The 14137-nt window shown below is 42.0% G+C and overlaps 1 long non-coding RNA gene across 1 annotated transcript; it reads left to right on the top strand.

Annotated features, from left to right (window-relative positions):
• Positions 1–1443: 1443 nt before the first annotated feature.
• LOC109266015 (uncharacterized) lies at positions 1444–12648 on the top strand. Its single transcript, XR_002079481.2, has 3 exons — positions 1444–3148; positions 3729–3860; positions 11483–12648. It is a non-coding gene; the product is annotated as an uncharacterized LOC109266015 (long non-coding RNA).
• The last annotated feature ends 1489 nt before the right edge of the window (positions 12649–14137 follow it).

The raw sequence follows: 14137 nt of genomic DNA, 5'->3' as shown, positions 1-14137 counted from the left end.
TATAAGACTCAAGCCCTGCGTCACTCCGTAGCTAACCCCAATCCCTAGTATGTGAAAGGATCTCAAGAAAACCCATTGTATGGCACCCAGAGAAGTTTCGCGGAAAGAGAGGCATATTTCTCCAAATTCTAACAGTTGTAATGTCTTAATGCAAGTAACTGGAAAACAGTTTGTGCCCATCGTGGAAGTGATGGAGAAACCAAAGGCCATCATAGCGATGGGATTATCCTGTCCTCGCCCACTGTTTCCACTTTCAGAATATGTTACAACAATAATAACAATAAAGCTATTCCAAATATGCCAAATCTAAAGTATCTGCACTCCCAGACTCCACTATTGTGACTGTTTCTCGCTGATATTTTATAATCTTATCGCTTTTGGCCACACATCCACATACCACCCTGGGTTATTTGTGAAGATAAATCTTCTGCTGAGATCAAAATTGACAATTATTTTTTGCCGCGTCTAAATTTATTTTTGCTGCCTTAAAAAAAGACTTTGAAAATATTTTCCAGTGGGTTTATTTGTTTAAAAAAGATTTGGGTAAAGAAATTACCCTGAACCAAAAAAAAAAAAAAAAAAAATAGATAGATAGATAGATAGATATAGATATAGATATAGATATAGATATAGATAGATATCTTTTGGGTTGTCAACTACCAACAACCACATATTTGGAATATCTAGAATTATCCAGGAGCTGACAGTTTGGTTTTAGGATCATTTGTAACCTTGGCTGTGTTCCTATGTTTCAGCGTTTTCAGAGTTTGTCAAAAAAAAATATAACTTTAATCATTAATTTCTGGCTCCTTATCGGCATGGGTTTATCAGCTAATTGAACTTCACATTATCCAGATTTTATGAGCTTAGTTTTCATCACCTCTGAAGTGGAAAGAATAATACCTACACTATAGAATTGCCATGAGAATTGAGTGACATAGGTAAAATAATGATTGCCCATCGCACACTAAGTGCTCACTAAAGGGAGCTGGAAAATATTATCTAAAGAGTGAAGTTTAAAATTAATCGGGTGACAGCAATTTGTGCACATGTCGCCTGTCCCCACAGGCCTGTGTGCTCTGAGAGGATGTGCCGTGGCCTCCTCTGACCTCTGCCTCTTCCCCAGCTTTCAGCCTGGTCCTGACACACAGCACTGTCTCCCAGTGAACAATGGTAGCATGAAAATCATTTGAACATCCACCTGCCATGATCTCCATCGCACAGATTAGTTGCTCATCGTTGTCTATCTTTAGAATTGATTTCTTTTCTGTAAACACAAATAAAATTTTTTTTTTGTAGGTGCTCTTTTATTTATTTAGTTTTTTATTTTTCAATATATGAAATTTATTGTCAAATTGGTTTCCATACAACACCCAGTGCTCATCCCAAAAGGTGCCCTCCTCAATACCCATCACCCACCCTCCCCTCCCTCCCACCCCCCATCAACCCTCAGTTTGTTCTCAGTTTTTAAGAGTCTCTTATGCTTAACACAGATAAAAATTTTAACTCCAATTGTAAAGATCCTGTTTTTGTTTTCCTCTTCTATTTAAGAAACTGAAGCTGAAATTCTAATGTGAATTCAGTAAATGGGTGTTAAATAAGCTCACGCCTTAAAAAAGTCAGCAGATAAATGATGTCATCGGCTTTTCCGAGGAGAGGTAAAATTGAGACAACTTGGGAGAACAGCAGGAATTTGGTATTTGCTTTGGGGCTTGTCTCAGAAACAATGAGCTCCAGTCTGGACGGCTGAAGTACAGCTAAGAAAAGATTTGACCTCACGTGTGAACGTGTTGACCGCTCTACAGGGAGGAGGCCAAGGCCATCAGGCCACCTGCTTGGAAGAGTCAGTGACAAGCACACTGGGCTGGTACTCCATAAGGAATGTATTTCCCAATTTTTCATCTAATAAGCTTTTTCCACCCTTTAAAGATACATAAATAAATGTATGGGCAAATGCTACAAACTAATTTTTGTAGCATTATCTGGTGCTATTGCAAGAGTCTAAATGTATTTGGCTCAGACTTAAATTCTGTGTGTATGTTTGTGTGTTTAAAGAAAAACCCAATTTATAGGACCGTATCAATATTAGACAGACAGATATTTCCAACACCCCATCTATGCTATGAACAGTGCAAAAAAGGCTAATGGTTTGGCACAAAAGGGTAAGAGGAAAAATGCTAAGGCTCTAGAATGGAAGACTGGGGCCAGCTTGTGCAGTGCTGTGCTTCTGAATTTAGAATATATTTCATCTTCCAGGACAAGGCGGGGCAATACATTTACCTTAGAAATGGAAAGCAGCCTAAGTATTGGCTACCTGGAGAGCCACGCTGGAAAGTTTCCCCTGCTGAAAGCAGCTTTATTGAACAAGGGTGCCCTGCAAGCCAGGAGTGGGAGCGGCCACCCACTTGCTGAGCATTTGTCATTCTTTGTCCCGTGGTCCAAGACCCACTGGAGCCTTCTGGCAGAGAAAATGGCTTCACTGGGTCTGTGCTTAAGAAAGTCCTGTCAACAGTGAGGAGAATGAGTCAGAGAAGAAGCAATTAATGTAATTGATCTTGCCTCATATGTAGCTCTTTTCTAGACACAGGAGACAATCGATATCTCCCTTCGTACTTTCAGCTCGGCACTTGTCAGTTTGGGGGAAGGTGGGGCGATCTGGCTCCTGGGACAGGATTCCGTGACAGCAGATGGCTTCGCCCACCCGCAAAGGAGGGCGGTCTTCTTTTAGGGCCCTTGCCTTGTAGAAATGGGACCATAAGTTTGTTTTCACATCTCAGATTACAGGACCAAGGCTGTGTGTTTAATAAGACACAATTTCTGAACCCCAAGCTGAGTATCGTTCTCCTGAATATTACACATTTGTTCAGGAAAGTGAATTCTTATCTTTTGACCCAGAGTACCTTCCAGAATCTGCTGGTATCTGAGCACATTTCTCCAAAACCAGAAGCATTTCTCTAAAAGAGAAATAGCAGCCAATGGTGCAGTGTGTCCCTTGGAGTTCCAGCAGGAAACAGATGGCACTCCCAAACTGAGTAAGTGAGGAATGTTCATAAAAGAATAAGTTACAAAGGTGTGGAACGATCTAGGGACATGCACAAGGGATGGTGAAGGACCTTGGGACTACAAGAGCAGAAGGCGATGGCGATTGGTAAGCACTTCATCACCCCCAGGTCTGAAGGGAAATGTGCCAGTTACAGATCTCAGGGTTGGTGGTTATTGGGAGAGGGTCACTGGAGGAGAGCTGTGACACTGGATGGAAAGATGTGGCCAAATTGTGTCCACTGCAGAAAGGGAATTAAATGCATCGCCTCCCTTTCCTCCCACTGGGGCTGGGAGCTCATTGATATGGTTTGTGCAGATCAGCCTGCCGGACACAGACTAGGACAGGGAAAGGTGAGGGTGTATCGGGAGGGCAGAGAGAAAATAACCTTCTCAGTGCAGTTTTGGCATGCAGAAAATTATAGTGATGGGACATCAGGGAGATGTTGGACTCCAAAACTCCAAGCTTATATTCTTCCATACAATCATGGGGGAAAAAACACTCAAAAAACCCTTGCCCAAATGGCAACAGCCTTAGATTCAAGTGGTGGCAAATTCAGGTCCCAGTTCTACTCTTTAAATCAGAGGGAGAGAGCAGACCTTATCTGCAAATTACTGTGTACATCTGTTCTAACTCGGCTGGGGATTCCTGAAGGACTGACTTGCTCTCTCTTTCTCGCCTAACTCAGAACACAGGCCAGAAGAGCTGCAGGCTTTGCTCATAAAAGCAACCAGGGAAAACACACCTGTACACACCTGACGTAACAGATTCCCACCGGAGACATACGAGAGACCATCTGAGGCCTGGAGGACAGAGTGGGGTAAGACTCTCTGGGAAACCAAGAGATTCAAAAGCAGTTATTTCTATAAGGGAATCTAGAAAGCCACATGCCTACCCAGGTAAGACATATGCTCACAAAAGTCTGAGAAGACTTTAACTTTCACCTAAGCTGAACCCTAGGTTCAGAGCAAGACTAACCGAGGGAACGGTAACCCTGCAGAGAGCCCATCTGCCAAGGCCGTGAGCGGGGAATGCTCCCTCAACCCCCCACTCCCCCACAGGTACTTCTATCTCTACCTCTATTTCTATCTCCATCTCTATCTCTATCTTTATCTCTATCTATCTCTTTCTCTATCATCTCTCTATCTCTATCTCTATCTCTATCTCTATCTCTATCTCTATTTCTGTGTTTTTGTCTCTTTCAGCTCTTGGTATGCAAGAAAATCTCTATCAAACTGTGTTAGCTCAACACAAACTAAAGTAACAGAGACTTCAATGAACACATACGGCAAGGAATAGACTTTGCAAAAATAGTCTGGAAAAGTCACAAAACAAATGTGGCGATCACAGTTTCTAATAATCAAAATAAAGCAAGCTCCGGGGAAGGGGAGAGATCTGATTTCCGGAATCACCATGTTATAATAACGTAACGCCCAATTTTCAGTGAGGACGACAACAACAAACCCAGGAAAATACGGCTTATTGAAGGGACAAATTCCTTTAATTTAACAGAATCTGTTCCCAAGAAAGCTGGCAATGGACTTACTAAACAACGACTAAAACAACTTATTTATTTATTTATTTATTTATTTAGAGAAGAGCATGCGTGAGCAGGAGGGACCCTGCTGTCAGTGCAGAGTCCAACAGGGGGCTCGATCCCATGAACAATGATGAGATCATGACCTGAGCCTATATCAAGAGTCAGATGCTGAATCGACTGAGCTACCCAAGTGCCCCCTAAAACAACTTTTTAAAATATGCTCAAAAAGCTAGGGGAAAACATGGACAAAGAACTAAAGGAAATCAGGAACATAATATATTAAAATGATGAGAATATCAACAAAGATATAAGACTTACAAAAGGGAAATAAACAGAAATTCTAAAGTGAAAAAGTGCAATAACTGAAAAGGAAATTCCACCAGTGGGTTGCAACAGCAAAGATGGGCAGGCAAGAGAAAAAAAAAAAAAACACAACAGAATTTGAAAATAGGACATCTGAAATTCTCAAGTCTGGGGTGCAGAAGAAAAAGATAAAGAAAGTGAACTGAATCTAAGGAACTTATGGGATGCCATCAAGAAGACCAATATTGGCAATATCTCTAGGATATGGTGGGTTCAGCTCCAGACCACAGCAATAAAATGGATATCCCAATAAAGAAAGTCAAATGAATGTTTTTGGTTTCCCAATGTATATAAAGGTTATGTTTACACTATACTGTAGTGTATTAAGTATGCAATAGCACTATGTCTAGAAAAAACAATATACATACCTAAGTTAAAAAATATTTTATTTATGGGGCACCTGGGTAACGCACTTGGTTAAGCATCTGACTCTTGATCTCGGCTCAGGTCACGATCTTGCAGTTCATGAGTTCAAGCCCTGCATCAGGTTCTGCTGCTGATGGTGCGGAGACTGCTTGAAATTCTGTCTCTCCTTCCTTCTGACCCTCGTGTGCATGTGCTCTCTCTCTCTCTTTCTCTCAGTAAATAAATAAATAAATAAATAAATAAATAAATAAATAAAAATTTAAAGATTAATTAAAAAATACTTCTGTTAATTTCTAAAAATAAACCATCACTTGAGTTTTTAGCAAGTAGTAATATTTTTGCTGATAGGGGGTCTTACCTTGATGTTCATGGCTGCTGGCTGATCAGGGTGGTGGTTGCTGAAGGTCAGAATGGCTGTGAAAACTTCTTAAAATCAAGCAACAATGAAGTTGGCCATTAATTGACTCTTCATGAATGATTTCTCTGCAGCACGCAATGTTCTTTAATAGCATTTTGCTCACATCAGAACTTTTTTCAAAATTGGAGTCATTCCCCTCAAGTCCTGCCACTGCTTTGCCAAATAAATTGGTGTAAAATTCTAAAGCTTTTGTTGTCATTTTAACAGTCTTCACGGCATCTCACCAGGAATAGATTCCATCCCAAGAAACCATTTTCTTTGCGCGGCCATGAGAAGCACCTCCTCATTTGCTAAAGTTTTATCATGAGATTGCAGCAATGCAGTCACATCTTCAGGTTCCACTTCTAATTCTAGTTCTCTTGCTGTTTCTACCTTATCTGTAGTCAGAACACACACGTGTGGTTTATGTGGCACGTCAAAACTCACAAATAGTAAGTAACATCACAGATTACTGATTGCAGATCATCATAACAAATATAATAATAATGAAAAAGTTTGAATTACCAAAAGCGTGAGAATCATCAAAATGTGACAGAGACACAAGGTGCGTAAATACTATGAGGAAAATGGTGCCAATAGACTTGCTCAATGCAGGGTTGCCACAAACCTTTGATTTATAAAAAGTGCAGTATCTGCGAAGCAAAATAAAGTGAAGTGCAATAAACAAGCAAAAAGAATATGTCTGTATATACATTATGGGAATCCCAGAAGAGAAAGAAAGTAGCAGAGACTTATTTGAGGAAATAACGGCTGAAAACATCCTGCATTTCATGAAATACATGAATATACAAATCCAAGAAGCTCAACGAACTTTAGGATAACCAAAAGAGATTCACATCAAGTCACATAATCAAACTGTCAAAAGCCAAAGTCAAAGGGAATCTTGAAATCAACAAGAGTGAAGCAACTCATCATAGACAAATGATCCTTAATAGATTATTCTCCAGTTTCTCAGCAGCACTCTTGCATAAAGAAAACATCTATAGAATATACATGGAAGGAAATGAAAAGGTAATCAAAACATATCACTACAAAAAGTAAACACACAAAGAGGCAGTAATGGAGGAAATAAGGGACAGAAAATGATATAAGACACACAGAAAACAACAAAGTGGCAAAAGAAGGTCCTTCCTTATCAATGATTACTTCAAACGCAAATGGACTAAACACTCCAATCAAAAGGCAGGTTGGCAGGATAGATTTTTAAAAACTGAACAATATGCTGTGGACATGAGACTTACTTTAGCTCTAAATTCAGATTTAGGTTGGAAGTTAAATGACGCAAAAGATATTACATGCAATTAATAACCAAAAGAGAGCTGGGGTGGCTATCCTAATATTAAACCAGACAGACTTTGAGTAAAAAAATATTACAAGAGACAAGGGTATATATTGATGAAAGAGTCACTTCACCAAGAAGAGATAAAAATTATAAAAATATATGATATACATATTATCAGAGCTCTAAAATATATCAAGCAACATTAGCAGAATTTAAAGGAGAACAGCTCTAAGATAATAGTAGGAGACTTTCAAAGATGACCAGAACAACCAGCCAGAAAAATCAAAAAGGCAACTGTGGACTTGAACAGCACTACAGACCGACTGGATCTATCAGACATATACAAAACACTCTACCAACAACAGCAGAATACACAGTTTTCTCAATCGGACGTGAAACACTCCCCAAAGCAGACTGTATGTTAGACCACAAAACAAATCGTAAATGCATTGTAGAAGATTGAAATCATATGAAGTTTCTTTTCTGATCACAATGGAATGAAACCAGAAATCAGTAACAGAAGGAAAACTGGAAAACCCACAAATATGCGGAAATTAAACAACATACTCTTAAGTAACCAATGAATCAAAGAAGAAATCACGGGGAGATTAGAAAATACCTTGAGACAAATAGAAAGGAAACTAAAAACACAGCACACAAAAACTGATGGGATACAGACAAGCAGTGCTAAGAGGGACATTTGTAGCTTAAATGCCTGCATTTAAAAAAGAGAAACATCTCAGATCAGTAACCCAGACTTACTCTTTATGGAACTAGAAAAAGAGAAAGCAAACTAAACCCAAAGCTAACAAAAGGAGGGAAGGAAGCAAAATTGGAGCAGAGCAAAAGAGAGAATAGAAAAACAATATAGAAAAAACAGTAAAACCGAAATTGGTTCTTTGCAACAATCAACAACATTGACAAACCTGTAGCTAGATAAGTGAAGGAAAAAGAGCAAAGACTCCGATAACTAAAAGCAGACATCAAAGAGAATGTTATGAACATCTGTATGCCAACAAACTGGATAAACTGAACAAAATGGACAAATTCCTAGAAATGCACATCTACCCAAACTGAATCTACCAAATAGAAAATATGAATAGATTTACAACTCGTAAGGAGACTAATCGATATTCAAAGCCTCCCAACAAAGAAAAGTCATGGGCTAGATGCTTGCACTGAAGAAGTCTGCCAACATTAAAAATAAATAAATAAATACCACGAATTTTCAACTCTTCCCCAAAATTGAAGGCGATAACATTTCCTAATTCATGCTATAAAGCCATCATTACCCTGATAGCAGACCCAGCAAAGAGGTTACAAGAAAAGAAACTATAGAATCAATATCCTTTTAGGAAGATGGATGCAAAAATACTCAACAAAATACTAGGAAACTGAACTCAACAGTAGTATATTAAAAGATTATACGCCATGGCCAAGTGGGTTTTACTCCTGGAACGCAAGGATGATTCTACGTACAAGAATGAATCAGAGTAGGACACCGCATCAACAAAACGAAGGAAAAACTGCCCACATGATCATCTCAACTGAGACCGAAAAAGCATTTGACAAAATAACAATGGCGGCTCGCTTTCTTTGGGACGTGCTATGTGCGAAGCTCTACCTTAGGCATTTAATAATGTTTTGAATCCCCAAGGCAACACCCTAACATATGTAATATGATATTATTGCATCCCTCTTACATAGGAAGAAACTGAGGTTTGTTCTTCAAAAACTGAAGTAATTTGTCAAAATCATATATTTACAGTAAGGAGTAGAGTCAGTATGTATGTTCTAGCTTCTCATGTTACAAAGCCTAAAGCATTTCTGCTGTGGTTTGTGGTTTTTGCTTCTGCCTCTAAGGAGAATCAAAATGAAGGTACCAAGGGCTGATTTGCAAAAGTCACTACCCAGGTGATGGGCTTAGTAAAATGGCCTTTGGGCTCTTCATGACTGTCCCCATCCCCACTGGTAACAAAGTGCGACGATTTTGATCGCGTGTTAACATTCGTTGCTGAAACGGGGGCCCGGCCCAATTCACTCCAAGACTGATTTCGGATGGCTGGATGTTGTCACTTCCCTTTCCTAGTCTGTCCAGGGCAAGAATGGTTCATATGGGACCGGCCGCCTCATAATGGAACAGCATCACAGCGGCTGTAGAAGCAACAGAAAACAAAAAGGAAGTTCGCAAATTGAGAAAGCTGGGATCAATTTGGTCTTGACTCAGAGTCATACTCTGTCTCTCTAAAACATTGGTGCCAACTCACTGAACTTGAGTTATAAATAAAAGTCAGAATTAGAGTTCCCAGTTTTTTTAAATGAGTTTTAATAGGTATATTGTTTAATTTCCCAGCAAATTGATGAAATGCAGACTTGCTAAATTGTAAAAATGCCTGCGACATTTGTTTACTTGGACTGTTACAAGAAAAGAGCTCTTTTGAGATTTATCCTTTTTGTAGCAAAACTGAAAAATACGCTTCTGCAGACTTCAGACTTTGTGCATCTTAAACTTTGACAATCACTTTCGAACCTGTTACATTTCAGCGCCACAGCAGCTGGGGAGGCAGTGTACCTGTTGGGCCAGGAGTCCCCCCTTTGTAAAAAAAAAAAAAAAAAAAAAAAAAAAAATTAATGTTTATTTATTTTTGAGAGAGGGAAAGACAGAGTGCAAGCTGGGCAGGGGCAGAGAGAGAGAGAGGGAGACACAGAATCCGAAGCAGGCTCCAGGCTCCGAGCTGTCTGCACAGAGCCCAACGCGGGGCTCGAACTCACGAACTGTGAGATCATGACCTGAGCCGACATCGGACGCTCAACCGACTGAGCCACCCAGGTGCCCTGGGAGTCTCCCCTTTGTAAGTGACATTTCCAGACTGGGAAGTAGAAGAGAGTAGAAGAGCAGAAGGATCGATTTTTGTGACAGTCGGAGGTGAAGGGGCGTCCGCTTAGCCCGGCAGCCTGGGTTTTCTCAGACTTAGAGATTGGAGACGTCTGGGGAGCAGATGCTAGCTTGTGAACTAGTTTTTACTTAGGTTCCATGTACTGCCCTCTGCCCTCTGCCCTCTGAGAGTTTGACAACGTCCCTTCTCTGCCACTGGTAATGTGCATAGAGATCATAAGAGTGACAGTAACAGGAGAAGCACTCAGTGTTGTTCAAGCGATTAAAGCACTTCAATGCTCTGCTTGATGCTGATGCTGGCTGCTGTCTAGAAGCAGGTTAAGTATTATACCAGTTTCCTAATTCCAACTTAGCTTACGTGAGCCCGGCCTAGTAAAGATAAAGCCCACCTCCCTGAAGAAAATGGAAGCTTTAAAAAAGGTGGGAGGGGGAAACTAAAGAAAGAGACAACTTTCGTTTATATTTCACGCCAGGTCAGGTGACTTCTGCTATCTTCTCTAGGCTGAATACTTTAACCACGGGAAATAGAGCTGCCTGCATTAAGCAAGAATTTTCCTATCACTGAGAAAATCTGCTTATTAAGTTTGCCAGAAGCTGTCCTGTCTCCCAGACAAAATGACAGCCCAGTGAATCCTAGGCCACTGGGTGTGGGCGGCTTATCGGGTTCTCATCTCTGAAGGTCGAGGGTGCAAGTAGGTCACAGGCAAAGGCATTGGTGACCTCTTTTCAGCCCTGCCTCCAGGTTGAGGTAGTTCAGGTTCTTAAGATAACTTCTGAGGGCGGGGGTGGAGGGGGGGTGGGACGGGAAGGTAAGGGGAGGCAGCGGGTTAGCAGGGAGCCCCCAAAGCCAGGTATCCCTGATTACCAGCAACAAGGGCGAGGGAAAAGCTCACTTGTGCTAATTAGAACCCCGTGTTATGATCCCTTCCCTACCAAAATATTTACTAAGCCTTTAAACCAAAGGCTGGCAAATCCCCAAAGATCAATTCTGCCCTCTGGGATTTTTTCAAACTCCGTCCCACCCTTGTGAGTGGTCAGAGACGTTGTCCCTGCCTGCAGAGAGTGCTGGTCCCCAGCCCCCAGTCATGCCATGGCTGCCTGCGTTTCTCAGTTCTGACCATCAGTGAACTCGGCTGTCAGCAGTAACTTTTGTTCAAGTTCAAATCTGGAAATATCTTTCCTTTATTCTCCACTTTCCCTCAACCCACTGCACACTCCCCTGTCAAAGAAAGCCTTTGTATAGCCAGAAGGAAAAGGCTGCTTCAGAACGGTCCCCATGCCAGGGGGTGGCCGGCATTCTGCAGAATGGGAGAGGAATGTGCCCTTTTTGCTTGTATAACCATCGTGTCTAAAAATAGCAAAGACACCCCTTGCCATACTGGTGATACACAGACGCATGGGTGATGAATAATCACATTGACAGTCATTTTGGGATAGGCGAGAGAGAACAGTGAGTAAAAACTGATCCCAAAATACAAAAATGAGTATCACAAACCTCGAAAGATGTTTTCATCGTAAAACTGAGGTTTTTGTTCCTTGATCAATTCCTCTGCGCTTTTATTCTTCATTTCTTAAAGCCTGGAGAATTGCCCTCTTTCACACCTTCTATGCAACAACCTGCTCCGTGGGAACGCTCGCAGTCCAGGGAGCACTCCGAGGTGTCTGGACAGCCGGGCTGGAGGAGAGCCCAGGTCTTCCGAAGGTGAAAGAGCTGTGAGCCCACATCCTTCTGGTAAAGACGCTTCCCCTACCCTTCACAACAATAAACCCACTTTCACAATATGTAGCTTAGATTTTCAGGTGACTCTTACAACAATCATTTCTCGCAACCATTTCATTGTGAGTTTAGGATATTCCTACCAGCAATTCACTCATTTTCGGTAAATGGGAAAACCAAAGCAAGAAATACTCAATTGAAGCGGAAAAGCACATTACTTGACTTCTTTTCCTACTGACTACCGACATGTTTTTCTCCTCCTTTAGATTACAAGCATAAACACTGATATAAGGGCAAGCGGCTTGCCTTTTGGGTCTAGAGTGTTTTTGATGATAACAGCACAGGGAGCCCCAGGGTGGAATGTCTTAGCAGCAGTTAAAGGTTAACAAGATGAATCGATAGGCCCATTGATGTCTCTGAAGGAGGAGCCACATCATGCAAGGCAGGTCCAGGGGTGAAGTTACAGGAACCTCCCAGCCTCTCTCTCCAAATTTCCAGACACAGCAGGTGTCAGTTACATCTGCAGCCTGGGGCAGAAGCCCAGCCAAGTCACGGAGTGAAGGATGTTCAAAGCTGGAAGGCACATCATAGACCACAGAGACCAACTTCCTTAACTTACCGCCTAAGGCCTATGTAAGGTACCTTTGATTAGGTGCCAGAATATTTCCAAGTATTCTATACATTGTTAATCATTTTCCTATACGTTATATCATTTGTTTCTCCCCCCAAACTTGAACTGCCAATGTTTGTCCCATTTTGCAGTTGAGGAAACCGAGGCTTGGAAAAGGCTAATGGCTTGTTCTAAAGCATGGAAACACGGGTAGGTGGGGCAGAGACTTGAGGCTCAGTTTTATAAATTTGGGGCTCTTGCCACTGGGTTATGCCACTTTGTCGGCACCTCGAGCAGGATACCCTTCAGGAAACATTTACTGTATGCTTTCTAGATGTCTGGGATTGTGCATAGCTCTGAATTCTGTGCTCCTGCTACATCTAGGTCATTAATAAAGTGGTGTGGATAAACTGCAATGGACTTTATTTTCTGATCATTTTAAATTTCATTAGGGAAACAAATACAAGGACTTGGATTTTTTTTAGCCTCCATTTTCCTGTGTAGGTGAGGAGTCTCATTTTGGCTTATCTCATGAAGTTCGTACCAATGCACCTGACACAGATAATCAAAATCTCCGGGGAGGCACCTGGGAGAGTACCTAATCCAACCCTGTCATGTTTAGAGAGGACAAAATCAACACCAGGAACTTCAGATAAATTCTCCAAGGCCACACAGCTACCTAGATGCTGAGCCAGGACTGAAAATCAAAACATCTGATTGCCAGTTCAGTTTATAAGTAGGTTTTTTTAATGTTTATTTTATTTTTGAGAGAGAGAGAGAGAGAGGGAGAGAGATGGGGGGGGCACGAGGGGCAGAGAGAGAGAGGAGACACAGAATCTGAAGCAGGCTCCAGGCTCTGAGCTGTCAGCACAGAGCCCAACTCAGGGCTCAAATGCATAAACCGTGAGATCATGACCTGAGCCAAAGTCAGACATTTAACCGATTGAGCCACCCAAGTGCCCCAAGAATAGTTTTTAGCCAAGCCTCGTTTGGTTGTGTCATAGTAATACTTCTTTTTCCAAGACAGCCAGGATAAAAATGGGACCCTTTTAGGTTGAGATATATATGTGTCTACATACATACACATTCCTGATCCCCAAGCCTACAACACTTAAGATTAACACTTAAGCACATTCATCTGAAAGAACATGAGAAAAACTAGGAGCATTTCTGTTCTCGGTTACATTTGTCCTTCCTAATCAAAACCATGTGAGAAGCTAGAAAAGCACCAGGAGCGCAGCGTGATGGCCAAAGACAAAGAAGGGACAGCAGAGAAAGAAAACCAAGGGAGCAGCGAAGCAGAGACCCGGCATTATTTCCAACATTCGAGCACGCACTCACACTTCCAGTCCTTCATCAGATAAGAATGTTTTGCGCAAACTGGGCCAATTTACGCCGCACAGGAAAGCCTGTAGCTGCGCTCTCGGCCCACCACTTCCTGTGGGAGTCAGCGCAACAGGCTCAGCCCTTCCATTCCTTTGACCAAAATGCTTCCAAGCCCGAGGAAGAACCTCATTGCTCATCCTGCCATTTGCTGGAAGGAGTCCACGGTCAGCCCCCGGCAGTCATTAGGGGAAGTATGGTCCATTTCTCAGGTGTTTTCTTTCCCGCGTGTGCGTGCGTGTGTGCGTGTGTGTGTTTGCGTGCGCGCGCACGTGCCTGTGCGTGACCGTAAGAGAGCTTAACCTTCTTCTGGCTCCCTGCGTTCCAGTTACTCGCTGTTCACGCAAGTTACTCCTTTACAGTTGTACTTGTAAGTTTCCTTTTTCCATGCCAAGGCAAGCAAACTTGAGGTACAGGAAAAGGCCTTCTGCTGGCGTGGAGCTGACCTCCATCCCCAGTCCCTTTTCCGCAGGGCTCCAGAACCTTGCATTCAGGGTGCAGAGACAGGAAAAATTCACCGGG

This window comes from Panthera pardus, unplaced genomic scaffold (genome assembly GCF_024362965.1).
Source record: "Panthera pardus isolate Hobbes unplaced genomic scaffold, ASM2436296v1 HiC_scaffold_1, whole genome shotgun sequence".
Classification (NCBI taxonomy): domain Eukaryota; kingdom Metazoa; phylum Chordata; class Mammalia; order Carnivora; family Felidae; genus Panthera; species Panthera pardus.
Note: the sequence above shows the minus strand (reverse complement) of the source record. Positions and strands in the feature narration are given on the sequence as shown.